The following is a 27834-nucleotide window of genomic DNA, read 5'->3' as shown; positions in this document are numbered from 1 at the left end:
TTTGGGCCTTGGTTTCATACCCTTTGGAGTAGGTTTTTGGCTTGGGAATTGTTATCCTTAACCTTTGTCATTGGTTGATGGGTCTCCTTGTTCCTAGATAAATTTTGTGTTGTTCCCTATTTGCATGGGTTTTTGTTGGGTGCTATATCTTCGATTCCATTTCTGGAGATTTACCTATTGTTGGTTTGGTGGTGGTCTTTGGTGTCTGTAATGGGTTCTTCCCTTCAAGCAAGACAGACATTGGTTATTTATTGAGGTTTTTCCTATTTGGGTTGCCTTTTCCCCTACATATGTTTCTTAGGGTGGTCTACATGGGCCTCCCTTTACTTTTCTCTACCTTGTGTGGGTGCGTAGATGGTTGTATATGCCTGTGTGGAGTGGTTTCACCTTTTCTAAAGCTTGGCCCCTAGATATGGGTACTCTGTTTTTATTTAAGGTTGCCTTTGTTGCTCTACTTCTATTTGCATGTAGAGAGGGTTTGAATATGGTCGATCCGTGGCTTGCTCCATTGGTCAGTAGAGGGTTTGAAGATGGTTGGTTAGTGGCTTTCTTTAGTAGTCAATTTGGGGGATTCTAACACTCAAAGCTCTTGGTTTGACATGGTCTAGTAGATACAGTGACTTCTGTCCTGGTTTCTATGAAAGTTGAAGATGATGTCTTGTTCCCTTGTGTTTTTGGCTATAGTTGTTGTAGGCTCTGCTTCCTTCCTCTTAAGGAAGAGCTTATTAGGTATCCCTTTTGGAGTCAGTTTGCTGAGTGTGCATTAGTAAGATCTAGATTTCTGGTGAGGGTTTCTATCCTTGTGTTTTCTCTTGCGGGACTTATGGAGGTTGTTTCTACAGTGGAGGTTGTTTTGGGAGACACTTTTGTGGTGATTTATGCGACTAAATGTGATCCTAGTCCTATTGAGGTGGGCTGGGGGGTTCGACTTGCTCCTTAGGTTTATTCCTTGGAGGATTCTGATGCGGTTCTTACTACTATTTATCCTATTGAGGTGGTTATAGAAGTAGAACTTACTGGGGTCGTACCTCAGGGTGGAGTGGCTCATGATGCAAGACGAGTCAATGGCTCGTGCAAATAGATTTTTTGGCTTAAAGTGGTTTTTTTGATGCGATTGTTGCTGCTGCTAATCCTAGTGAGGTGGTTTTAGAAGTGTAGTGCCCCTCCTAGACTTGCATTTTGATTTGCATCCTGATAGACTTATTTAGACATATGATGGTTACTTGGATGGCTATTTGTGACTCTTCTACTAGATTAGTTGGTATCATTGATACTAGGACTTTATGTGGATTCATTTTATCAGAGAATTTTATGATTGATGATGCGAGACTTATTATATGATATTTGAATCTTATGGATGTTGATTTGGTATCTCCTAGATGGATGGATTTATATGACTCATGGATTTACATATGATTATTGTCTACATGGACTACGTGATTGATGATGATACTAACCCTATTTCATGATGATGATTCTATGTGATGTCTTATTATCCTATTTTGTGACTATCTTCGTGAGTAGAGACAATGCCATATCACTCATTGCGAGCGGGACATGTCATCGTGATTCTTTATCACTTTTCTGTTTATTGTGAGGTATATGTATTATATATGTCATGTTGGCTTTTGATGTAGGTTTGCAGGTACTGGACATCGACTCCACCTGGCTCCACAGGTCTGAGCACGTCTCTATCCCAAAGGCAATTTATTGGAGATGACATAGTTTACCTCACACACTCTAGGTCTAAGATTTATACCTTGTTAGCTTATCCTCATGTCTTTTTCTTGGTTGATCTTTCTTTAGGATCAACTAAGAGATGTAGTGTATTGGTTGAGTCTCTTCCACCTTGTTTCATAGGTCATGAGGTCAAATCTCCCTGGCTTGTTATTTTGCTCAGTCGTGGCTTGGTTATTAGCTTTATTGCATGATTGGATCATTCATTTTAATTAAGGATTTAATTAAGCAATTAATCTATTTAATTTAATTTATTGGTATTTAATTGAGCTTTATTTATTATTTAATTATTTAATTTATTTTATTTATTGTTGAAGATGACTTTTATTTATTTATTTGTTTTTAATTTTATTATTTATTTGAGCTCTATTTATTTTATTTAATTTATTTATTTATTGGTGTTATTATGAATAATGATAATTATTTACAAATTATTATGTGGGAATTATTTAATAAAGTATGGGTAAATAATATTATTTTTACCTACCGTCTAATTATGAGGAAATATTTATATTTCCCAATTAATTGTCATATCTATACTAAAGTAATTGAGTTTGCTTTATTTTTACCTACCCTTATTTTTGATTGGTTGACTTTATTGAGTAGGTAAGAAATATATATTTATATTATGCATTTTTTGAACTTTGGAATTGTAAGTAAGATATATGGTTTTTGGAATTTTTCTATTGGTTGAGAAAACTATAGTCTAAAATTTAATTTATTTTGGCTTGCTGGCCTGTGCATGGGTTAATCGTCCGGAGATCATTTCCAGAGGATTTTTGAATTTGATTTGAAGATAGAATTGTGATTTGGATTTGGGAAGGCTTGACAATTTCAGATTTCAATTTCAATTTTGGTTTTGCGAATTGCAGGTTGGTGGTTCTTACTTATGTATTTTCTTTCCGGAAAAGATCGTCTTCTTCGTGTCTGCAAATTTGAATTGGAATTACTCTTGGGGGTTGACTTGTTATGGAAATGATCTTCCTTAGTGGATTTCAATCTGTTATGCAAGTTTGGAATGGGGGGGAAGTGCAGATTTGACTTTATGTTTCCCTTATGCTTAATGTGTTTTCTCTGTGACTACTCTATGAGTGTGTAGACTCTTCCTTCCACTTGTTTTGGATGTATTTGGACCTTGTCTATCTTGTTTGAGTTCATTTTTGTTGATTGTTATTTTCCTCCCTCTCTCCTCTGTGGTTTTGGCTCCTATTTCTTAGTTTATGCTCAGTGGGAGGGGGATTTTCTTTTGTAAATTTTTATCAATTACTATACAGAGATCAAGTAGGTTTTCCTTGATGTCATTTGAGTATTTTGGATACTCTGTCTACATTAGGAGGGCCGTTATTGGTTCCTGAGACCCTCTGTGCCCCTTCCCTAGGTACAAGACTCAGATAGGCTCAATTTTCCACACTTCTCCTAGAAACGCTGTGGAAACACCCAGGAATGCTACGCAATCTACCAAAAATGCCATCCTACTTTCCAAGAATGCCACTGTTCATACCATATGCTCTGACAAACTTATCATGAGAGCTGAGGTCCTGATTTACAGATTCAAGCATAATGACCAGAAATGCCACCCTAGAGACCAGAAACACCATCATACTGACCAAAAATGCTATCATACATGCTAGAAACATTACCATACCTACCAGGAACACCATCCTAGGTTTCAGGGGTGCTGAGCTTTCCCGGGGGTCTCCGTAAGTTAGTTTTTAGCCTGTTTAAGTGCATTTTTGATTGGTGTGAATGCTCTAGAGGCTTGTGAAGTATGTATTGACATTTTTAGAGTTTATTATGATTTTGTTTGATCCCTTATTTTTTTTCATGTTCTCTGGTAAGAAGGTTCATGCCTTATTGATGAGATGTTTTCTATGCGATTTGACGCTCTAGAAAGAGGGAGAATGCCTCACTATTGAGGGATTGATTTTATGACTCCAGTGGGATGTGCTATGCCTCACTGTTGAGGATTTGATGTTATTGGGACCTCTTTTATGATTTTCATCCATGATTGGCTTATGTTGTTGTTGCATTGTGAAGGTTTCCTTCCTTGAGTTGACTTATAAGTCCTTATTGCTCAATTTGTGCTCGGTTGTTGATATGGTTATTGCATCTTCTTGAGATTTCATGATGGTGTTATTTTCTCATTTTATTTGTATCTTTATCCCATGGCCTTGGTTCATGGATGGGGGAGTGGGCTCTTACATGTGTTGGTACTAGGTTGTGAGTATTAGACCTCTAGGAAGGGGGTCTAAACCTAGGATACCACATGAAGAGTTGATGGTATAATTGCAAGTGATAGCATAATAATAATTGATTAGAGGGTTCGGTATTAGGAATACATCTAATCAAGATAAAGAATATGATATTGTATGCCCCAATTGGACGGACCTAGGGAGATGTTTTTGGGATCCTAGATTGGGAAGACTGTTGGAGTGGTATACCCAATCTCCCTTGAGTTACTCCAAGGTGGAGAGGAATGCCACATGAGGTTAGCATGTGATGACACTCTACCCCACATGTATCCATTTTCCATATGCCTTGTTTGATTTATTTGCCTCTGGAGGATGATTACATTGATTTAGCCACTTGTTGTACTTTGGTAGTGCATCCTTGTGTTTCTGATTCATGGAGTCATGTTGTATCCTTTGGTTGATTGGTGTCAGTTTAGGTCTTGAGTGTGAGTTGGAACCTTTGTCATCTCCTATCATGGGGGGTGGTTCCTTATTGGTTCCACATGGTCAGGTGGTTGATTGCCTTCTTCCATTGGGATACTCTCCTTGGTCTTGCATGCGTGGATTGTAATTCTTCATGAGATTGCACTTTGGAATTGATTTCTATGATCGTGAAAGGAAGATACTGTATCGTGATGAAATGTGTAAGTAAAAGAAATGATGTATTATTATATATTGTACTATCATTTATTTGAGAAGGAAGTTGTAATAAGACAAGTGATATTAGAATTGGGTATAGATCTATGACTATTTCATGTTGTAAGAGACATTTGCTTTGAGTTTAAAGTAACCATGAGATTGGAATAATTTATATGTATTTGATTTGTATTGAATTTATGTGATGAACAATATTATGTTATGCTACAAAATGAATGATAGCAAAATGGAAGGGTTTAGCATTAATCTATACTTGAGTGACTAGGTGATCATGGATACTAAAGGTTAAATGATTTGTTTAATGTTCTAATAAGGTATACTGTGTGTTTGGAACATTTTATAGTAGGCAATGATGACTTGATTAAGAAAAAGATTAAGCAACTTTGTGTTAGGTATCTAAATGAAATGAAGAAGGAATATGATGTAGAGGTTAGGAAGAATGTTTTGATGTTTCCTTAATGTATAGAATGATTACTATGTAAAATGTTCTTATGGGTTTAATGTGATTGTGAAATGGAGTAGTCATATGAATTTGAGTTGTATTTATATCCATGCATTGGGATTGAGTTATGTTATGCATTAGGATTAATGATGAAAAGAATAAAATAGATGCATTGAAGCTTTACTTGAGTAGTTAAGAATTTATGAGGAATGAATGGTTAAGTAAAATTTATGATGCAATATGATAAAAGGAAATAAGATTACATACTTATGTTACTTGTAATACTCAACTATTAGGATGTGATGCAACAATAGAGACCATGTGCTTGTTCTATGTACTCCTATGTATTAGGTCTTGAGAAAATAGGAACAATGATCTCATAATAAAATGAGGTAATGTTACTTGATTCATATCGAAGAAATGTTCATTATGTTAGGGTTGAGATACTATATTTAAATGATTAGATTATGTTTATAATATTAAATACAATTCTTGAAATTGTTTAGTAGTATGGTATCGTATTTGGAGGATAATTAGTGCTTATTATTGTAACCTTGCATATGAATATGGATAGTATTCTTGATGAGATGTATAATGGTTGCGATTAAGGAAATAAACAAGTCCTATGTGAAGGAGAAGGTTAAATGCATTTAGATTCATGATGCATTAAGTGATTGAGGAATCAAGATGCTACTTAGACACATTTGATTAGTGTTTTAAAAAGAACTTAAGAAAATGCAATGTGATGGGCTATGCATATGTACTAATGATAATCTAGTTGCATGGAAAGTAATTGGTTATATGCATAGTAGCTTATGATCTTCTAGATAAGTGTCATGTTTAGACGATGTGAAGTAGTGATGTTAATATACTTTAGGGAATGGATGTGTTAATAAAAGTATAATCAAAGATATGTTAGTTGAGTTATTCTGCTTGCGTAATGATGATCTATGCTCCCATACTTGTTGTTTATATGTTCTTGCTTATGAATGATGTTATATGGTTGTATATTATAGATGGTTTAATTTTTTTTTTTATCTCCATTTGCTAGTAGATTTTAGGTTATTCCTCTAGGGTATTTTGGCGGGTATTACAAGAAGAAAAACTTATTGATGACTTATTGCATAGTAGAGTGGCTCAAGAAGGAGCTGATGGAGTCATGTACCTACGACTTGAAGTTGTTTCCTTAGCTCCTGTTGAGAATTTTGATGTGGTTTCTATTGCTACTGATCCTATAGAGGTGGTTTCAAAAGCAAATTTTATTGAGGTTTGGCATTAGAGTGGGTCAGTTCAAGATGGAAGATAAGTCAATGGCCTATGGGTGTGTATCTATTGGCTCAAAATGGAGTTTCCTATTGCTACCAATCCTATTGTGGTGGTTTCAGTTGCAGAGTTCATTGGGGCCTATCTCCATTATAGCTGGATGAGGTGGAAAGATTTGTTGTTCCTGCAAATGCTCTTTTTAAGGAGAGTGATTGTTTGATAGAATCCTTACTATGGCCTTGTATTGAGGTGGAGACTATTTTGGGGGTTCTTGGGGTCTCTTGGAAAGGAGGGAGTTGACCCTCTCTTAGCTTTAACACTCAGTAGTACACAAGTGACCTACTTTGGCCTATTTTTAAGTGGTCTTTTTGGCCTTGTGTCTTGACCCTTGTGGTTTGGGTTTGTACCTTGTCTTGTTGTTTCACTAGTCTCTGACCTATGTGTTGTTAGTGTCCTGTTTGGCCTTTGTGTTGATAGAGTGTTGTTGTTTTGGCTATACTATTAGTATGCTATTATTAGTGTGTTGATAGAGTACTAGTTTTTTAATGTCGTCAATGGGCTGCTTGTGTAAAGGGCCAACACCCTAGTATTGTTGCTTTTATAAATAAAAAATACTAAAATTATTAAACCAATGATATTGTAGATAAATAATTTGTACAATATATTAAGTTTAAAATTATAAATCTTGACTTTATAAAAATCAATTTTATTTTGAAATAAAAAATAATAATCACATTTGATTAGTGCAAAACAATTGATTTATTGGGCTTCAATGGATGCAATAGTATTGCCTATGGCAAGTACTAATAAGATCTTTTGGTGTTGGTTTAAGGAAATAAAAAATGCAAAACATGGCGTTGGGAGTGAAGCTCATTTAGAATTTGTATAGGGAGCTTTAGAAAATTTGGTTTAGAGTGTTACAAAGCATATGCCTTGACAATGATGATCTAAGCAAGATTTTGATGATAGCTAACTTGGTGGTGGTTCTCTCATGTGGAAGTTCATTTGGGACTAAAGATCAATTATCACCAATCACTTATCTTGGAAGGTCAATGATGGGAAGCAAGTGGACTTCTAGGAGAACTCTTGGGAGGGGTATATACCTATGATAGATGCAATTGGTCATGCTGATGAGGTGGAGGTGCTTAAGAATTCCATCAACCTTAACGTGGCTGATTGCTTAGTCTTAGCTTCCTCTAACATTGGAGTTGATTTCACTTGGAAAAAAATCAATCACTCACTAGTCTTAAAAGACTTCAAGAGAGTCTTTTCTGCTGAAATAGGAAGGAGGATGGTTGTTCTAAAAGTGGATCATGATCTCCTTTTTTTGTGTGGGTCCAAATTTGGTGATTAAACTACTAAAATAAGCTACCATATTCAATAGGTAGTTCATAGTGACCCCAATTAGCCAACCTAGGCATGGTCACCTGTTGGTTTTGCTAAGGCTATTTCTTTTTTATGGATTGCTCTTTAAAAGAACATCTTGAATAGTGAACGACTTTGTTCTCTTGGCATTCAGGGATCGACCCATTATTTTCTTTGCAAGGATGTAGCTAAGACAATTGACTGTCTACAAATGGATTACATTTTTTTATCACATTTCTTCGATTGGATATAAGAGAAGATTTTGTGGGTGGGGCTAAGAAATGATAATATTGTTGATCTTGTTCTTAAGTGGCTTAGGATAAATAGGAAATCATTATGGGTAGGCTTGTGTTGATTTGCTCCCTCTATGGTGGTGTGGGATATTTGGAAAGAAAGGAACATGAAGGCCTTTGCAATGAAGAGAGAAGTGTTGGCTTTCCCATATAGAATCTAGGTTATGTGAATTGTTAAACATCAAAATATAGGTGTTAATGGACAAAGAGTTATATACATGGGATGATAATATTCTCAAGTGTTGGCCTTTGCTAGAGGTGCTTCAAGTGATCAATTCTAACATAAGTAAGGAAAATCGATTGAAAGTAAAATGAATTTCTCCTTCTTCAAGAAGGATCAAGATGAAATTTGATTGTACCTCAAAAGGCAATCCTAGTGAGGCTAGCTTTGGTTTTGTCATGAGAGATGCTAAGGGGAATTTGTTATGGGTTGCTTTGAGGAAGAGTGATAAAGCTACCAAAAATGAGGTTGAACTTGAAGATTTTTCCTAGGGCATTTGGTTGTCTTATTCAAAAGGTCTTGATGGAATTGATATTAGGGGAGCTCCCTAATTAGTATTAATGCAAAATATCCAATTGAAAATTGAAGGAGTAGATAAATAGGATTTGGGATTGCTTGAGAAAATTATCAGAATTTTGTATTAAACATGCGTATTAGGAGGCCAACAAAGTGGCTAACTTCTTGGCAAATCTTTAGGCGTAACTCAGAATGAGTTAGAATGAATCAATTTAAATTCACATTGTTAGGATTGTCTAGAAGATATCACTAAGTGATATTGGGATAATCGTCAAAAGTAAGATTTGTTAAGGTACTTTTGGATTTTCAGTGCGGTTTGTTGGCTTGCCTTTTGCATAGATGTAGCTAGATTGCAGGAGGTGGGTGTACTAATTAGGCGGGGTTGGAATTTGTTTTTGATTGTTTCTGTGTTTTCATTGTTGTTTTTGTGAGTTTGTATGTGTCACATGTCTTGTTGTGATCTTCTTGGCATGTTATTTTCTTTCTTTGCCACCAACACTATTAGTCTTGGGATAGTGTGTCATGATGTTCAACTATGTGTTGAGGCTTTATAATTCACCCTGGAGTGGATTGTTTTGCAATGACAATTAAGAAACATTTCAATGTTATCTGCAAGTGTGTAGATGAGATGATAAACTATTAGTTATGTAGGTTGTTCAAGGCTGAGAAGGATGCGATTAAAAAGGCGATCAAAGAAATCATTCCAGAGAACAACACTTGGCTGGAGGCCATATCCATGACAAGATGATTATGAAAAATTTCCACACTTTAATGTTGTACAAGTGATTAGTATTATGCATCAAGCAACTACCTTTTTTCATCATCTGGTGAAGGAGGAGATATTCCACGAGGTGAAAATGGTGATTCCTTCCATCAAAGTGGTTCCTAGGAGCAAATTTATTGCTAGCATTTTTGATATTGAAGTTGTGAATAATAAATAATTGGTGGCTCAAGTGTTGGACCTTTATAGAGAAGGATTGGGAGAAATAGATTTGTCTAATTTTGTTAATTTTTAGTGTATTTGATGACTTGTTCTCCATTCAACAAGCTAAGAGGATCAATGAATTGGTAGATGGAATGATGATCATCTCACACGATGTTCTATATATATATATTGTCTCACAATAAGATGGTTAGGGCATGATTAATATTCAATAAACACAAAAACCATTTAAATGAGATATCAAGAAAGATTGAATAAGAACACCATGAAAACACGATAAATACTCATGAAGCTCCCATTGCAAGTAGCTCTTCCTTGTCCTCCTTGCCTCCACGAACTTTGCTAGCTCCAAAGTTTGACAAATGGAGAGTTGGAGAGAGATGGAGTGAATGTGGATTGCTCTCCTTGTGCTCAACAAGATGGATTGAAGGATTTGATAGGATTGGATTTGAATGATGGATTAAGGATTTGATGTATTTGAGAGAGGATTAGAAGAGGATGAGAGGAGAATAGAGCAACATGACAATGCATGAGAAGTAGATTCTCATTTGTGAAGAGAATTGGCTCCAATTTATAGATTGGAGAAGGCCAATGGAGGGCCAAGATTGATTTGATTATGCAGGGTTGAGATTGATTTTAGATAGAAGGCATGGATCAAGGGTGCCTTGGGAAAAGAAATAGGAATATAAAATTCCTTTGGAAAAAGGGGGGAGAAATTTGAATCTCAAACTTGAGGAATTAAAAATTCCAAAATAAGGATGCATTGAGGGATTCAAAGAAATTTGAATTTATTTGAGAGACTCATTGTTGATGTGACATGAGTGGGAATTAAAAAATAGGAGAATAATGATAAGCATGATTATGAGAGATTCTAGAAGGATTAATTAGGTTGAGTGGGATTAGGAAAAGTGATTTGTAGGAATCACATGACTAGGTTAATTAATTAGAATTAATTAACTGAGTGGATTTAGAGGAAATAATCATTGGAGGGGACTTTAGAAGAATAGGGGAAATTAATTTATTTGATAAATTAATTATTGGACTATAGTGACAGGATTAAATAAATTAGATTTAATTGATTCCGAGAGGAATAAGGATAACACAATTAAGTTAATTAATTATGTTAATAGGCTTAAATTAATCAAATGTTAATGTTAGATGTCTACATATATATAATGACATTATATTTTGATTCTTAATAATTTTATATATTATTATTTTTTAATAATTTAACATATTAATTTTTTTTACATATTTTAATATATGTGATTTTATATTATTTATTATAAATATACATATTAATTTAGAATCTTTTAAAAAAGATAGGATATACATATTTTACATTTTTAGAATATTATTAACAAGATTATCTTGAATATTTTTTTAATATCAATTTTAAAACTTTTTTTGGTTGTAATACTAAATTAATGATTTTTTGGTAATTTATCTATAACATCTAATTTTTAAACAATAATATTAGTGATAATTATTTCTTTAACAATTTAAAGAGATAATGAATTTATTTTCTTTTGTTGGCCTACTATTTTAGAGGTTTGTCTTTTGGTTGTTTTTTTTGTTGGGCTTGAGCTATTGGTTGGCTGTGTATTTTTTGTCTGCAACTATTTGTTATTAGGGTTTTGAGGTCCCTTCAAAACCTATTTTTTCCTTAATAAAAAATTAAAATATAATAATAATGTTACGTCCCTATTTAATAAAATAGAAATATTTTTTAAATATTTAAAAATTATAATTTGTAATTTTGTGTTGATTTAAAGGTAGATTTTCTTGTAGAGGTATTCCTCAACCAGGCTTGGAATTTGATGGCCTAGAATTTGATGGTCTATATGGCCGTTTTTTCACTTTTGGACTATGTAAGATGGCTTAAAAATTTATTGGACCATATTCATTGGCATGCTATTTTTTTCTAGAACCATATACATGGCTCTTTAAGTTATTAATAAATCATAAAAAAAATTATAGGTACAAATAAAATATATATTTTAGTTTATAATATATATTTTTTTGGTAGATAAATTGTTGGAAGGTCCAACCCCCATTATATTATTCTAGTTTATAATATTTTTTTTGGCTCAATAAGGGGTCGCAGCCAAGATATGTATTTTATTTAAATATTTTTGGGATTTAATCCTGGCCCGATCTAGGTGGGGCTACAACCCAAGAGCCATCTCCCCAAATTACAAATTTCCAAAAGTCAAAGACCCATTCATAGGTCATACCCAGGTCATCCACTAACTGCACATGAGATGAGAAGGTGAGTTGATTGAATAAGTGAATCCCCCTTCATTGTTCTCTTGTTCTTCTTCCCAAGAAGCTCTATCCACCCATCCTCATTCTCAATTGCATCTTGAGGTGCCCTTATAAATTCACAAGAGGAAGCCATATTTCCTTTCCTCTCACGAGATGTGTCATTGGTCCAACTTCCCTTAGTCAGTCCACAACCCACTAGATCATTAATTTTGAATGTAGGCTCTGATTCCCCTGAAACCTTAGACGTCTTGCTCAAATTGTTTCCCTCTAGTTTAACAATAGTTGACTTTGCTGCATCATGGCTCAACTTATCCTTACAAGATTTTCCGAAATCCTTATCCTCAAGAATTTTCCTAGAATCCTTCATGATCTCCCCCACCTAAATGTTGTCATTCTTGTTTTCTACTGCTTAATGGTGGGGGGAGACTGCCTTCCACCAGGTGGCCACATCCTTCGATTTTTTCTTAGCAAAATTAACTGCCAAATGACTAGTTTGGAAACACCTACTGCATCTAAAATGAATGTTTTCAAAATCTACTATCTGCACCCATGACCCCTTTGCAAGCTTTAAAGACAACTCAATAGGAGGTGCTTTGGAGAAATCCATCTCAAGTAGAATGCATGCGTAAGTAGTATGGAAATAATTCAAAGAGCTCTAATCCTCTCCCAAAAACTTCCCTATAACATTACCTATGGCTTTAAAACAAGCTTCGAACCATAGCTGTAAAGGGAAATTAGGAAGCCTCACTCATACTAGGATTTTATCAAAAGACTCAGTATTAGGGTTAAAAGTAGGATACCAAGGTTTCAGAAGTAACATGTGCTTTTCTTTCCAACTCCAGAGCTGATCACAGAGGACTTTCTTCTTGTCCTGCATGCTGTCAAAGACCACTACAAAAAAACCTCGAGCACTAGGGTAAATCTGGACATCACCTATCAATGTAGGTTTCTGGTGCAGGGCACGCATCACTCCAAGAATTTTTTTTTGGTTTTTTCTAATTCTTTTATGTGTCTTTCAAGTTGTAATAATGGACCAACCATTTGGAACTCCAGGAAGTCATGGTTGAGTTGTCCAAGGTTTTGTCAAGCTTTGATATGTTCAGGATGTTGATACCCTAGGAAGTTATAATGTTGATGTTGTTACAGAGTCATCATGTAATAGGGGTTTAATGTATTGTTTTTAAGTCTCCTAAAATGTATTGAGGGCCTTTTTGAGCCTTGGAATGCACTTGAGTGCAAAGTTGCATTATCAGGATGAAAAAATGTAAAAGTTGCTGAGCAACATTTTGCAAAAGTTGCATTTTTGGATGTTGGCATTGAAAAGTTGGTTCAACCAACTGAATCATGAGAATATAAGCCAAAAAAAACTTCATTGTATGGGTTGAAGGATTTGGAATGCAAAAGCAAGTTTTTGTTACAAGAAGAAACCTTGTCTTTTCACTGTTTTGACAGTTTTCTTTGTTTTTGGTTTCATTGTATGGTCCAATACGGACCTGTCAGAAGTATCTCATTGCAGGGCATGAGATTTTGTTGAATAATCTTTCCAACAAGGTAGATTAGCAAGTCTGATTGTGTCTAGTTGCAAAAATCTAGTCCATTCTCTATGACTAGGTGTAAAACCCTTGCAAAGTAGGGTTTAAGGGCAAAATTGCTCTAACTTGATCATCCATTGATGGAACCAGTTGTAATCATGTGGAATGCTAGGTTAAGGTCTATAAATAGGATTATAATAGGTTGTGTGATTTTTTAGGCCTTTGTGGAGGATCTACAATGAAACCCTAGGCTCACAGCTAGGAGTTGGTGAGTCCAGGATAACAAGAGATGTGCATTTTAAGAGCACATATGGATTGGTGGAGCCAAAATTGAGACATGGTTGGAAATCCCTATGAATTTTCTTAAATAATCCCTAATTTATTTGTGCTTTTTATTGGTGAACCTTTCCAAGAACAAATTTTTAAGTCACCCGGGTAGGCCTAAACCCTTGAAAATAGGATAGTTTTGGTTCCCATATGTGTACAGAAAACCCAGAATCAATATTTAAATATTATTTGTAACTCTAAAAAAAGTACTCAAATCTGCAATTTATTTATGGCATTGTGTGGGAGAATTTCAAACTAAGTCTTGAAAACCTTCATAGAAGGGCTAATTGTATTAGGCCTAATTGGAGCCGGTAGAGACCTAGTAGGGTAGAGACAACTTGGTGATGGGTTTGAAGGTGCTCAAACTAATAAAAGATATGAAAGATAGTATCTAAGTTCATGTTACTCACATAGAACAGGTTGGAGAAGTAAGATCCTTTGCAGAGGGTGTTGGAGCCTTAGGAGTGTGTAGAGATTGAGGTGGCATCCTCAATAGGAAGAGTTGATTGTGTGAGAATAGTGGCTATACCTTGGAGGCAAGCCAAAGTGGATTAGACCTTGGAGGTATAAATGGAAAAACCCCTATAAGTACCATGGGATGGGCTTGAGGAGTTAGAGGGTTGAGTAAGACAAGAAAGACAAGAAGGTGAATATGATTAGCTCCAAGACTCTCTGCATTAGTTTCCAACATTCAGTAATCCATTTTTTAAAATCATCCAAGCTTGGCCAAAACCTTTGAAACCGCCCAATCAACCCCATTTTTCCAAAATAATGTTCTTTCTCCTTCACCTCTTCAAAAATCTCTGCATCAAAGTTCACCATTGACCTCTCAGGAGCCGACCCTTCTTGAGAGAGGGACAACTTTGATACATTGGATCCACCCCCATTGAGGCTCCCTATAGATGTAAACCTCTCATTCACTCCAAACACCTGTTTAGCCTGAGGACCCTTATAAAAGGTTTGCTTCCCACCCTGAGATTTTGCCTTAAAAAGAGATGCAAAATTTGTTTCCCCTCAGTGGAAATCATTCTTGCCGGAAATGATGGAGGCAACACAGGTAGATCCATTATCTCCACACTGAGCAAAGCGTAAATCCCTATGAGTCGAGACCTTGGAGGAGACACCTGTTGAGGCCAAAGCAAAGGCGTTGGCTTGGTTGAAACCCTAGTGAGAGAGTTTTTTAGTGGTGAATCTTCACCAATTGGTGAATTCCACGATTTCATTTTTCTAAAAATGGTGAATAGTCTAGGGTAACACAGTGGTCAAATCGCCCAGAATTTTGGGGTTAACGGTCTACTTATTCTGGGTTCGCCATTGACCACATACCATTCCATGTGGATGCTCATAATATTTTCCTGGAATCACTCGGATGTGGGTATTAGATCACCTCCATTATTCACAAGAAATTAGTAAAACGACCCTGTACCCAGGACCTATTTCGCCAATGATAAATTAAATCTTCATTGCACACGTCGGTCCATTTCACCTATTGTTAAATTTTATGTTAGGCATAATGAGGCCCAATTCTCCAATATCAATTAAAACAATATAAGCATTCGAGGACCCATTTCGCCCCACTTAAATCAAGATGCATTTTGGAACGCCCGCAGAATTCGCCAAAAATGCAATCATGGATTGATATAAATACAATTGAAAGTTTGAAACACTCTTACAATTTGTTCATGTCTGATTAGTAAATTTGGGAGCTCTCAATTTGCATTCCGCAATTTGAGTTGGAACGTCAAAGTTGATTGTAGGACGGAGGGCCAGAGTTACAATCCTGCAACACAAGCCCAGACATTCCTGATTCCTAATTCAGAGAATTGAGAAGGCATAAAGGTGAGTAATCATTTCTTCATACTTGATAGTATTAGTTTTAATTTGTAGTGAGAGGTCAAGATGTCAGATATGGGTGAGACTCCTCAGGGTGGTGAAGGGATTGGGATGTCAGACAAGGGTGAGACTGAGACTCCTCAGGGTGGTGAAGGGATTGGGATGTTAGACAAGGGTAAGACTCCTCAAGGTAGTGAAATTGAAGGGATTGGGAGGCCATCAAAATTCCCAAAACTTAGAGATACTACCATAAAGTCTTACTTTGGAATTGGCGCAATTTCTGGTCCATCAACTTCTGTAGTTGCAGAAGCCATTCATAGTAGCTCACCACCACCACAAGGTGGGATTGTCATTGAGTTAAATACATAAAATAGGGATGATAATACCGACACAACATAAGATGTTCTAAGGGATACACACAATGAGATAATTCAATTGGATAAAAATGCTAGTATTGAAGATGATGTTGGTAGGAAGAAAAGAAAAAGGAGAGTAAAAATGGGGTGGGAGTGGGAAATGACAAGGAGTTTTAAGATTGATTGGGTAGAAAAGTACCCATTCATTGAACCGGTTCCAAACAATGATGAACAACCAACATAATGCAAGTGTAAGATTTGTAGATGGAAAACTAAAAGAGAGAGGAAGATGTAGCTAAAGCTTGACAACATAGAAAAGCATATTGGTAAGGTTTATGAAAAATAGATCATAGACAGAAAGGAAACACCTGTAGTAAGATGGAAATCAAAGGAAGAATGAATTCATGTTAAGTATGTTGCGGAATATGAAGAGCATAACCACAAAATGACGCTGATTGGTAATAGTGGAAATACAATCAAGGCTGGATTTGAACATGCAATGAAAGATGCAAACCTGGCAAAGACTGTTTAGATGAGTGTTATTTTTCATATTCTGTCGAGAGGGCTATTGGCATATGATGAATCGATATGATGATAATATATGTTGTCATTGATGTCAATAAGTACAGGTGAACCGGTATGAAGATTGGAAGAAGTTGTTATTGATGTTCAAGTTGGAGAACCGGTATGAAGGGATGAAGTGAACCAGTGTAAGGGTTTCACTAAGTGTGGCTACTGGTTGGTAGTCTCAACTCTAGGGTTTTTGATTTGGCAATATAACTTGTGTGATGTAACTGGTGACATTCTGTGATGAGTTAGCTAAGAAATAAGGATGAGATCTAGATGCCACGTCAGTTTTGTGCATGTGAAGAATTTCCTTGAGGATCTTGCATGTGAAGATCGACTGCATTAAATGTCTACCTCGGGAATGAACATTCTTCTTAGCGGTATGTGAAGAGAGCATGATGGGTTACTGATTTCCATGTGCGGTGAAGAATGGACGATGCAGAATGACTCGTGATCTGTTTGAGATTGTTTTATTCTATGCAAAGTGTTTGAACGGTCAGGATTGGACCACTTGTAATTGTAAGCCTAAAATGTTTAGGAATTAGGGTTTATGCTACTGACCTAATTGTTGTCTATAAGGTCGATGATGGTTGTTATTGTTTGTGTTGGCAAAGGTTGTGTTTGTATCCGAGTGATGAGATACTTGCCAGAGCAGTGAGTGGAAAACTGCAGAGTGTGATTGCAGAGTAGAGGAGCTGAAAAGGATTTGCCTTAGCATGTAGTGTTGTTATTAGATCAGAGCTTTACCTATTGTCTTCTAACCATTTCAACAGTTAGAAAATCCCTTTACCAGGTAGCTTTAATAGGCTTATTGTAAATCCTCTAACCAGGTGACTCAAGATCATTGAGTTCTTCAAATCCTCTAGCGAGGTATGATGAATACTAAGAGGGGGGGTGAATTAGTATGCCAAAAATCTCTACACTTAAACACTTTGTAAGACTAACAGTAAACCGGTAAAACTGTTTAGCAGACAAACCGATTAACACACATGCAAATCAAATAGCTAATAATGCATTCACCCACAGAAGAAAAAACACCATAACATAAGAGATTTTGACATGGAAACCCAAATGGGAAAAACCACGGTGAGATGGAACTCACAAGTAACTATCTGCAAAATAGGAACCAGACCGGTTAAGGTTAGACCGGTTAAGGTCTTACAATATTCTTTACCAGAACAGATCCTGTTAGGAATCTCAATCTCTATTAGGAGATAAGTCCGATTAAAGACTACCTTGCTAGAGGGTTTTAGATCCATAGATGTGAACCACCTTGTTAGAGGATTTACAAAAGGCTTTTGGGCCTACCTGGTTAAGGGCTATAGACTTGTCAAAGATGTGAGTAATCAATAAGTGTTTGATCTAGCTAATAGCACAGACTGCTCGGTTAGATCCTTGATAGCTCATTCCTAATGCATTCCAGCATTACTTTAGTCTTCTACACATTCATATTCTCTCCAACTCCTCAACCACCTTAAACCCTAGCAACAACATAAACTTTCGCTACAGCCACATCAACAACCTAAAACCCTAGACATGATGTCCTTATAAAGGAATCTGGTTTCATGTTGGTCCAATAGGATTACATTACAATTTCCTAGGTTCAATGAACCTGGACATACTTGGTAACACGACACAAAAAGCACCATTAAAGTGTCGACATCATCAAACAATTGGTGGATGGTAACTCATCACAAAATGCCGGTTGGTAACTCATCACAGAGTATTATTGGTTCATACAATATACTGGTTGTCGGTTTGTCAAAAATGAAGACTAGTAAAAATGTGTTATGCCACTTTAATTCCTCGTACCGCTTGGGATCCACGAACCACTTGGGGTCAACATGCCACTTCAGACTGGGAAACACATTCTACAAAACACCAATAGTCTAAAGACTATAATACAACATTCTGGTTGGAACAAATACTGGTTGTGCTCTAACTCATACATATAAAGGGGATCTCAATGCAAGTGTGTGTCCATCAATGACAATCACAACATAAACATCAAAAATGCCAACAATCTCCCCCTTTGGCATTGATGACACCACTTAGGAAAATAAAATTTTGACATCTAAGTGTTTTACAACAAAATCATGCCACTAGCAAAATTGCCCCCCCTAAGCATATACACTATCCCTTTGACAATACAATGTATAACAATTTTGCATATAGAGCATAAACTTTGAGATATTCAGAGCATATATCAAAATTTTGATTACCAGATACTTCTCTCAAATAGAATTCTTCTCCCCCTTTGCCAACAATTACAAAGTATAGCTGAACAACCCTGTTTTCATTTGATATTAAAATAATAAAAGTTTATGACAATAAGGAATAATAATTGTCAAAAACATATTTAAAGTCCTGCAAGAATTGTTTCATCGATAAAGACCATGACTCAAGTAGGGAGGTGGCTACTTCTTTCTTTGTCTACATCTAGGAGACCTGTTCTTCCATGGCATCAATTGTGCTCATCTCCTGTGTCACTGTTAAGGCATCCAGATTCAGATAGCACTTCTAAAGAATTTGCAGACGTGGGAGTAGAACTAGTTGTAGCTCCTGCAAATCTCTAGATCGGGTGCTGATCTCTTGCTCCATTTTTGCTGACTAGATGTGAAACCGGTGAATGGTTTTCCCATAAGTTGTAAAGGAATCATAAGGAGGCTTGAATGTGCTCATGTAGGACTATAAGTCCATTTGAAGCTTGTGCTTCTGAGCTAGCACATCATCATAGAATAGATGGGGTTGGCAAATCTTGCTGAGTAGCAGATTCCCTTCATCCAGAGTGTCCCTTATATCCTTTTGTTCTTTTTTCAGTTCAGACTGAAGCTCATTCAACTTCTTCACTAGAGCTATATTAAGAGCTTTTTGATGCTCCTTCTTGACATTTGCCTTTGCTGCCTCTTCTAGGCTCTGCACTTGATCATCCACTACTGTGCATAGGAGCTTTAGTTTGGCTAGTGATTATTCAGTGCATGGAAGGTTAGTACCGGGTATCAAACCGGTAAGAGTGTCCACAACCTCTTGAATTACATCCCGCTCCTTCTTCCTCCGAATGTTTTCAAGCTGTTCTTGGGCAACTTTGATGCTCTACATCAGCTCCGTTTCACTTGCAGACTGGAGGTCGATAGGACTGGTGAGGTCAGTTAGTTTGGCTTGACTACCAGTTGCCTTTGGAGTCTCCATCTGGGCTCTCTTTGCCGCTTCTCTTTCCTTATCCTCTTCTTTGTCCTCCTCAACCTTTTTCTTCTCCGCTTCTCTCCTCTTCTCCTCTTCCTTTTCTTCTTCTTCCTTCTTCTTTTTTTGTGCTTCCTTCTTCTTTTCCTATTCCTTGTCTTCCTCTTCCTTCTTCTTTTTCTCAGCTTCCTTCCTCTTCTCCTTTGCCTTATCTTCATCTGCCTTTTTCTTTTATGCTTCCTTTCACTTCTCCTCTTCCTTTCTCTTCTTCTCATCCTCTTCTCTTTCTTCTTACTTGCATCTTCTGGTTTCTTTTTCTCTTCTTCATCCTTCTTCTTCTTCTTCTCTTCATCTTTCTTCTTCTTCTCTTCTTCATCCCTTTTCTTCTTCTCTTCTTCATTCTTTTTCTTCTTCTCTTCTTCATCCTTCTTCTTCTTCTCTTCTTCATCCTTCTTTCTCTTCTCTGCTTGTTCCTTTGCCGCTTCTTGTCTGTCCTCGACTTGCTTATAAACCTATTCAGCCTGTTGCTCCTGTCCTGTTGCCTTAGTTGGTGTTTCCTAAGTAACATCTTCTATGTCCAGGGCATCGACATCAATAGTGTCGACTAGTTCATCAACCAGATTTCCTTCATCATCACGTACTTCGTCTGGTTTGGATATAATTGGTTCTTTCTCAGCTTGCCGGTTGGCTTCAGGCACTAGATGCATCTTTAGAGCTTCTAAAGCATGGGTGTGTGTATCCTTGAGCACTTCTTTACCCTTCCCTTCCAGTAACAGGAGTCTTCTTCTTCTCATGGAGAAAAAACCTTTGTATTTGTTCATTACATCGAACAGTTTTGAATTTGATACATCAGAAAAATGTTTAGCAAAATTTTTTTCTCTCATTTCCTGTTCCTACTCTATGGCAATGCGCCATTTATTGTCTAAGGACTTATACAAAGAATCTGGTGTTTCAGATCTAATTTTTGAAGGCGACCGGTCATTAACACATAAATACTGAATTATTTCCTTTTCAACCGCTTCCTTTTCATCATCATTAAAGTCATCAAAATACTCAATTAAATCATGTAGCAATTTTCCCCTAATATTCTTTATTGTTCTTTGACAATGTGTCAAAGGTTTATAGGAAGATATATCTATATTTACCAGTGCAGATGATGCCGGTTCATTCTTTGTCTTCTTTCTTGTCTGTCTCACCTTCTTGGGTTGCTCCTCAGACAAAGTTTCCTCTGAGTCCGGTGTATTAATTTTTGTCTTCCTTTTCCTCTCGAAGACTTTAGCCAGTGCCGCTTCTGGTTTCTTCTTGGCCGGTGACCGTTTGGTCACTTTTGGACTTGCTGTTGTAACTGGTGTAGATGCGGATGGCACTTATTTTCCCTTCTTCACTGAGGGCTCTTTTCCTTTCTTTGCTGGTGGTTCCTCAACTGGTGTTATCCTCTCTAGGTAGGTGTCGATTCTCTTTGCCTTAGGATCAAGTGATGAGGCAATAAGAGTAGAGGCATACCCTTCTAGCTTATCATACATCACCTCATAGCCCATTGGCTCCACTTCTTTCACTCTAGGCTCAAAAGCCTCCATTATGCATTGATCCACCTTGATGGTGAAACAGATATCGTCTTCATATTTCTTGACGATGTCACTTGATATTCTCATTCTTTGGCTCATTTTCCATCTGAACTCATCAAAATACTTGTTCAAAACTTTAGGGTAACCAGTTCCCACTGCTTGCAAACTTTCCTTTATTTGTTTGGTAACCGGTTGGTCCACTGACCACTGAATGTCTCCCACTCCTGGGAAGTATCCTTGAAAGTAAAAGAACAACCCAACCAATAGTTTTCCAAACTTGAACCTTAGTGCATTATCCTATTTGATCGACTTCAGATTCAACAGGAGTTGCCTTTGCATACCGGTGCATAGGTCAAATGATGCATCCTCCTTGATCATCCGGTAAGCGGCATTTACTGCTGCAATAGATACAGAGTTAATTCTGCTGGCTGAGAATGTCCGGTATCCAATCACCATACATGCATACTTCACCAGATCGTCCTTGATAGAATTGACGGTCATACTTCATGAGTCGCTCACTGAATCAATGAGCTTGGACATTTTAGTTTTGCTTACCGTCCTTAGGGCTAGCACATCCCCTGTATTCTAGAAACCGGTGATGGCATGAATTGCTTGTGGTGTTATATCATACATTCTTTCCAGGTACATCTTGTCACCATGAACTCTGCTCAGAATGATTCTAATGTGATCATCTGTGAAATCCTCCAGGAAATAAACAGCATTGTGGAGCTTCTTCTTCTCCAAGATACTATACTTCGATTTGATCTTTTTATCTTGTCCATAGAACAAACCTAGCTGGGAGTGGATAGCTAGAGACCCCAGGTCTTCAATCTTGCAATCTATGTAATTAGAAATCCCTTCTTCTACTATAACACCAGCTGGGACTTGTGATAGGGCATTATACTTAGACTTGCATTGAATAAAACTTGTAGACTCGACAGATGCACTAGAACTGGTATGAGATGTTGAAGCCATGATAGAAACTTAAAAACTTGAGAAATACCTTTTGAAACACGTGAATTTAGGGCTTTTAGATTCTCCTTCACTTCACACTCCGTCGGTTGCAGAATCACCGCTTTGCATTCTTCACTTGATCATTTGCAATTTGAATTTGAATCTCCTTCGCGGTTTCTCAATTTCTCAAAATCTTAGCACAAATCACCTTTTCTTCGCTCTGCTCTTTGGAAAACTTTTCTTCATTTGAAAACTGATAGTGAGAAATGATTTGAAAAATCATTTTAAACATATTCCTCACCTACCGCAATAAATGCTCCACTATTAGGGCATAAACCCTAATTGCCTTTTACCGTTTCCAGTCTTCCACCGAATGATAGGTATCACATATCGGTTAAGGTCTTTTATCGGTGTCAACCAGGGGTTTCCCGGTTTCGTAATTTCCACACTAGGTGCAGAAACCGGTTCCTCTAGTAACACCGCTAGTTTCTTCTTCTAGATTTTGTTCATATCTACTTGAACAATGTCAACATCAATGTTTCCTTCCAGAGTGACTGATGTATCATCAGATATGTTCTTTCTTGATCTACAGAATCTGGCAATATGACCCGGTTTGTTGCAGTGATAGCAGACCAATCCAGGTGCTCTCCAAGGTCCATTGTTCATATTTCCATTCTTCCTTCTGCATGTTGCAGTAGTGTGACCATGACCATGACAGACCATATATTTTTCTCTCCATCCGGTTGCCACTTGATAGCCACCACTTCTTGGCTGATAATTGAAGGCATTAAACTGGTTGTGATTCCGATTCACAAAAGGTTCAGGACCAACTCCTTGGGTCCTCTTAGGATATCTTCCATTGTTATTCATAACAGACCTGCATTCAGATGCTCTACGCCTCGACTTGTTGCATGCATAATAGTTACCATTGAATCTATAGGATCTAGGCTTATCATTTAGAAAATAAGGAAAATTGTTGTAAGCCTTACTCCTACACACATTGGCAGTATGTCCTTCTTTAAGACAGTTAAAGCAAACAGGTTTAAAATTTTGCTTACCTTTACCCTTTGATGCCGGTTGTTTCTTTGATGCTCTAGCATTTGTACCAGAGGTCTCACCTTCCTCATGACTGGAATAGCCAAGTCCATCAATATTCTTGACTGGTTTGGCAGATTCAAGCTTTTGCTCTAGCTTGACAGTGCTCTTGTTGAACTTAGCAAGTATTTCCTTTGACTCAGAGAGTTCTTTGGAAATAGCAACATTTGTTTCCATCAGGTTTTCATTCTCAGACATGGCACTATTCATTTCACCTTGCATGTCTTCCTTTTCCACTTTTCTTGCATGGAGTTGAGCAGTTAGGGCATTGATCTCTTGTTTCAGCTTAGAGATCTCATGATCTCTTTCTTTCACCAGATCTTCAGCTTTCCTTTGGTTCTCAAGCTCTTGACACATCCAGATAGTCAGTCCTTCCAACTCCTTTCTCAGGTTGGAGTTTGATTCATTCAACTTATTTACTTCTGCAATTAGGGCTTCCATGACTGCTTCATCTGAAGAACTATTTTCAGATAGCTCCATCAACTTTTTTGCTTGAGACGCCTTGTATTTGACCATAAGATCATCATAGGCTTGCTTAGACTGAGTGAGCCGATGAGTAAGTTCCCTTATAGAGTATTCCCCCATATTTCTTTCCAAGTGGTTAAACTTATAGAAAGGTAGGCTCTGATATCAATTGATGAATACTAAGAGGGGGGGGTGAATTAGATGCCAAAAATCTCTGCACTTAAACACTTTGCAAGACTAACAGTAAACCGGTAAAACAATTTAGCAGACAAATCGGTTAACACACATGCAAATCAAATAGCTAATAATGCATTCACCCATAGAAGCAAAAACACCATAACACAAGAGATTTTGACGTGGAAACCCAAATGGGAAAAACCACGGTGAGATGGAACTCACAAGTAACTATCTGCAAAGTAGGAACCAGACTGGTTAAGGTCAGACCGGTTAAGGTCTTACAATGTTCTTTACTAGAACAAATCCTGTTAGGAATCTCAATCTCTGTTAGGAGATAAGTCTTATTAAAGACTACCTTGCTAGAGGATTTTAGATCCACAGATGTGAACCATCTTGTTAGAGGATTTACAAAAGGCTTTTGGGCCTACCCGGTTAAGGGCTACAAACTTGTCAAAGATGTAAGTAATCAACAATTGTTTGATCTAGCTAATAGCACAGACTACTCAGTTAGATCCTTGATAGCTCATTCCTAATGCATTCCAGCATTACTTCAGTCTTCTACACATTCATATTCTCTCCAACTCCTCAACCACCTTAAACCCTAGCAACAACATAAACTTTCGCTACAACCACATCAACAACCTAAAACCCTAGACATGATGTCCTTATAAAGGAAACTGGTTTCATGTCGGTCCAATAGGATTACATTACAATTTCCTAGATTCAATGAACTTGGACATACTTGGTAACACGACACAAAAAGCACCGTTAAAGTGTCGGCACCATCAAACAATCGATGGATGGTAACTCATCACAGAGTATTATTGGTTCATACAATATATCGGTTGCCAGTTTGTCAAAAATGAAGACTGGTAAAAATGTGTTATGCCGCTTTAATTCCTCGTATCACTTGGGATCCACGAACCGCTTGGGGTCAACATGCCGCTTGAGACCGGGAAACACATTCTGCAAAACACTAATAGTCTAAAGACTATAATACAACATTCTGGTTGGAACAAATACCAGTTGTGCTCTAACTCATACATATAAAGGGGATCTCAATGCAAGTGTGTGTCCATCAATGACAATCACAACATAAACATCAAAAATGCCAACAAGGTAACCTTTAATAGGGTTTCAACCTTTAACAGGGTATATAACCATTCCTTAATTGGGTGATCTTTAACAGGATCGGTTCCTAAGATAACCTTATTGTAAAGTCTTTAACTGAACTAGGCTCCTAACAGAGCAAGCTTCAAAAGAGTTCAAAAACAATCTTGTGGGTATTCATCCCCACCGTGGTTTTTCCCATTTGGGTTTCCACGTGAAAAATTTGTGTGTCATGAGTTGTGCATTTTTCATGTGATGATTGAGTATTCTTTGTTTAGGTGAATATGCATGCAGAGCTAATGGTTATGGTATTACTGATAACAACACATGCATGAGTATATTGGTGAAGTAGTTATCAAGTGTTGAATGTTATTTGAAGTATTCAGTGTTACTGGTTTAGCTATCTGAAGTCTTACTATTTTTAACCGGTATTGCCATGGTTAAGTTCAGTGATGAAGACAACCAGTTAGTATTGTTTTAACTTGATAAGTTGTTGAGAAGTTTTTGTCTGTACCTATTCACCCTCCTCTCAGTACCAGTTAGGGTATTTGTTGTTTATCATTATTCATCAAGGGCATCCTATGAAAGATTTCCTAGAATATAGAAATTTATTATCTTTTATGAATGTTCCTCACTATCCTATGTCACATTGGTCAATAAACGCTAGATGGGAAATGGCAAACTGTCTCGTTGAGGTGGAAACACAAAATTTACAAGATAGTGTAAAAGAGTCAAAAATCATTTCATTATCCATAGATGAAGCTACTGTGGTAGATAACACTGCTTGGGTCTATATGCATGTGTATACCATAAAAGAACACGTCTGTTGAGCTCATCTACTTTGTGTTCGTAAAATGAGGGGCAATTCAACAACAAAACAATTATATTTGGAAGTTAAGAAATCTTTGAATGAAATTGCTGGTATGGATAACTTGACAATTGCTAAGAAGTTGGTGTGTGTTGGAGCTAATGGAGCTGCAGTAATGCAAGGTCAAAGGACCGGTCTTTGTGTAAGATTACAAACTAGTATTGCACCATACATGCTTGGCATTCACTGCATGGCCCATCGAATGAATTTAGTATATAGAAATGTAAGCAATTTCCCTATAGTGTCAAAAGTTGAAGATTTGGTCCATGAGCTCCACTCATACTTCTGTCAAAGTCCTAAACGTTTTGTAGAATTATAGATTTTTGCAGAGGGAGTAACAATAGGAAAGGAGCTTCTCAGGAATGTTGAGATGAGATGGATCTCCTTGCATGGACCAGCGGAACGAGTTCTAATAGAATATCAATCCTTGATCGGACTAATGTACGAGCAACGCCTCACAGTAGACAAAGCTCTTGATCTCTTACATAAGTTAAGTGATATAGAGACTCTGTTAACTTTAGCTAGACTTCTCCCCATGCTGGATTCAATGAACAAACTTGTTAAGAAATCCCAAGACAAAACTATCTATATCAGTGAGTATAGCACTCTATGTAAAATGACATGCTTGGCCCTAGATGGTCAATATTCATATCTAACAAGGTGAAGCCCAAATTTTTTTAGGTGGTAGATAATTACAGATTTGAATCATGCTGAAATATTTTTACATTTCAATGCAAAAAATGAGTTATTTGTCTTTGTAAAAGGATTTCAGATACCAATGCACTAATCTAATATGGGCAAGCGAGGCAGAGCACTACCAGTCAAAAAGGAAGATTTTGACTGGATTGTTAAATATGTTAGTGATAATATGAAGTCTATTGCATACGAACTTTCAACATAGATTCATGAAAGATTCACTCGAGAAGAAATACTTGAAGCCATGGGTTGTGTGTATCCTCAATTTTGGCATTCATTTGGAGATAATCCAAATGACACAAAGGTGTTTCATAAAAAACTAGAGGAATTGATATTGACATTTTCAGAAGATGCATATTGCAATGGACATCTAATAGAAGGAATTTTAAATTCAGATCATCTTAAAAAACAATGTAAACACTTTGCATTATGTATGAAACAATAGATGGAAAACTTCAAGAATCCATTTGAACCAGGATCAATCACAAGGCTTTGGAAAAGGATAGATTAGAGTGAAGTATTGCATAATGCAATACCAGAATATTTCAAACTTGTTGATTTATGTCAAACAATGATATTGGAGTCGATGGAAGATGAGAGAGTTTTCAGTGCATTAGGGCTTTTGAAATCAAAGATTAGAAACAAATTAGACAAAAAATTGAAAAAATTGCTTGAGGTTGTTTGTAACTCAGTATAATGTTAGAGATTTTCCATATGATAGGGCATTGACAATATGGAATTCCATATGTGAAAGACAAGAGCTATGCAACACTTTAAAAGCTAGTGGTGCTACTGTTAGTGTTGAGACAAATGATGGATCTCAGACTCAGAGTCAACATGAAGATGAAGAAATTTTTGAATACCTGACTCAGAATGAAGATGAACCTGTTAGTACCAGTTAGTTTTAGGATCTTGAGTCCATTTGGGATATAGAAGCCTTAGACTGAGTCACTAAAGTGAATTAGCAATTACTTTATAGGTAGTTATACTACATTTCTTGAGTCATATTACAATTTACAATACTATAGTTGTCATTGATGATTTTTGATATTGTATTCCTCAAATTTGTCAATCAGAATAGATACTTATGTCATATTTTTAATTGTAAATTTGAATTATTAGTAAACAATTAGAATTTAGTTTCTGAATTATTAGTAAACAATTGAATTATTAGTAAATTGGTTTCACATTATGTTGAACATGAAATACAACAATTTGTGTCACAAGATCCATAAAGTTATTTATATTGCATAACTGTTAGAACCTTTCTACTGTTCTACATTAAATGCTTAACATGATGTTAGAACAACATTTTTTCCATTTTTCCAAAATGTCAACTCCTGTTAGAACTGCAAATTTTTTGGCTAAGTCATGTCAAGCTTTGATTCATGTC

The sequence above is a fragment of the Cryptomeria japonica genome, chromosome 11 (genome assembly GCF_030272615.1).
Source record: "Cryptomeria japonica chromosome 11, Sugi_1.0, whole genome shotgun sequence".
NCBI classification, from domain to species: domain Eukaryota; kingdom Viridiplantae; phylum Streptophyta; class Pinopsida; order Cupressales; family Cupressaceae; genus Cryptomeria; species Cryptomeria japonica.
The sequence above is the reverse complement of the archived record's forward strand: the minus strand, read 5'-3'. Positions refer to the sequence as shown.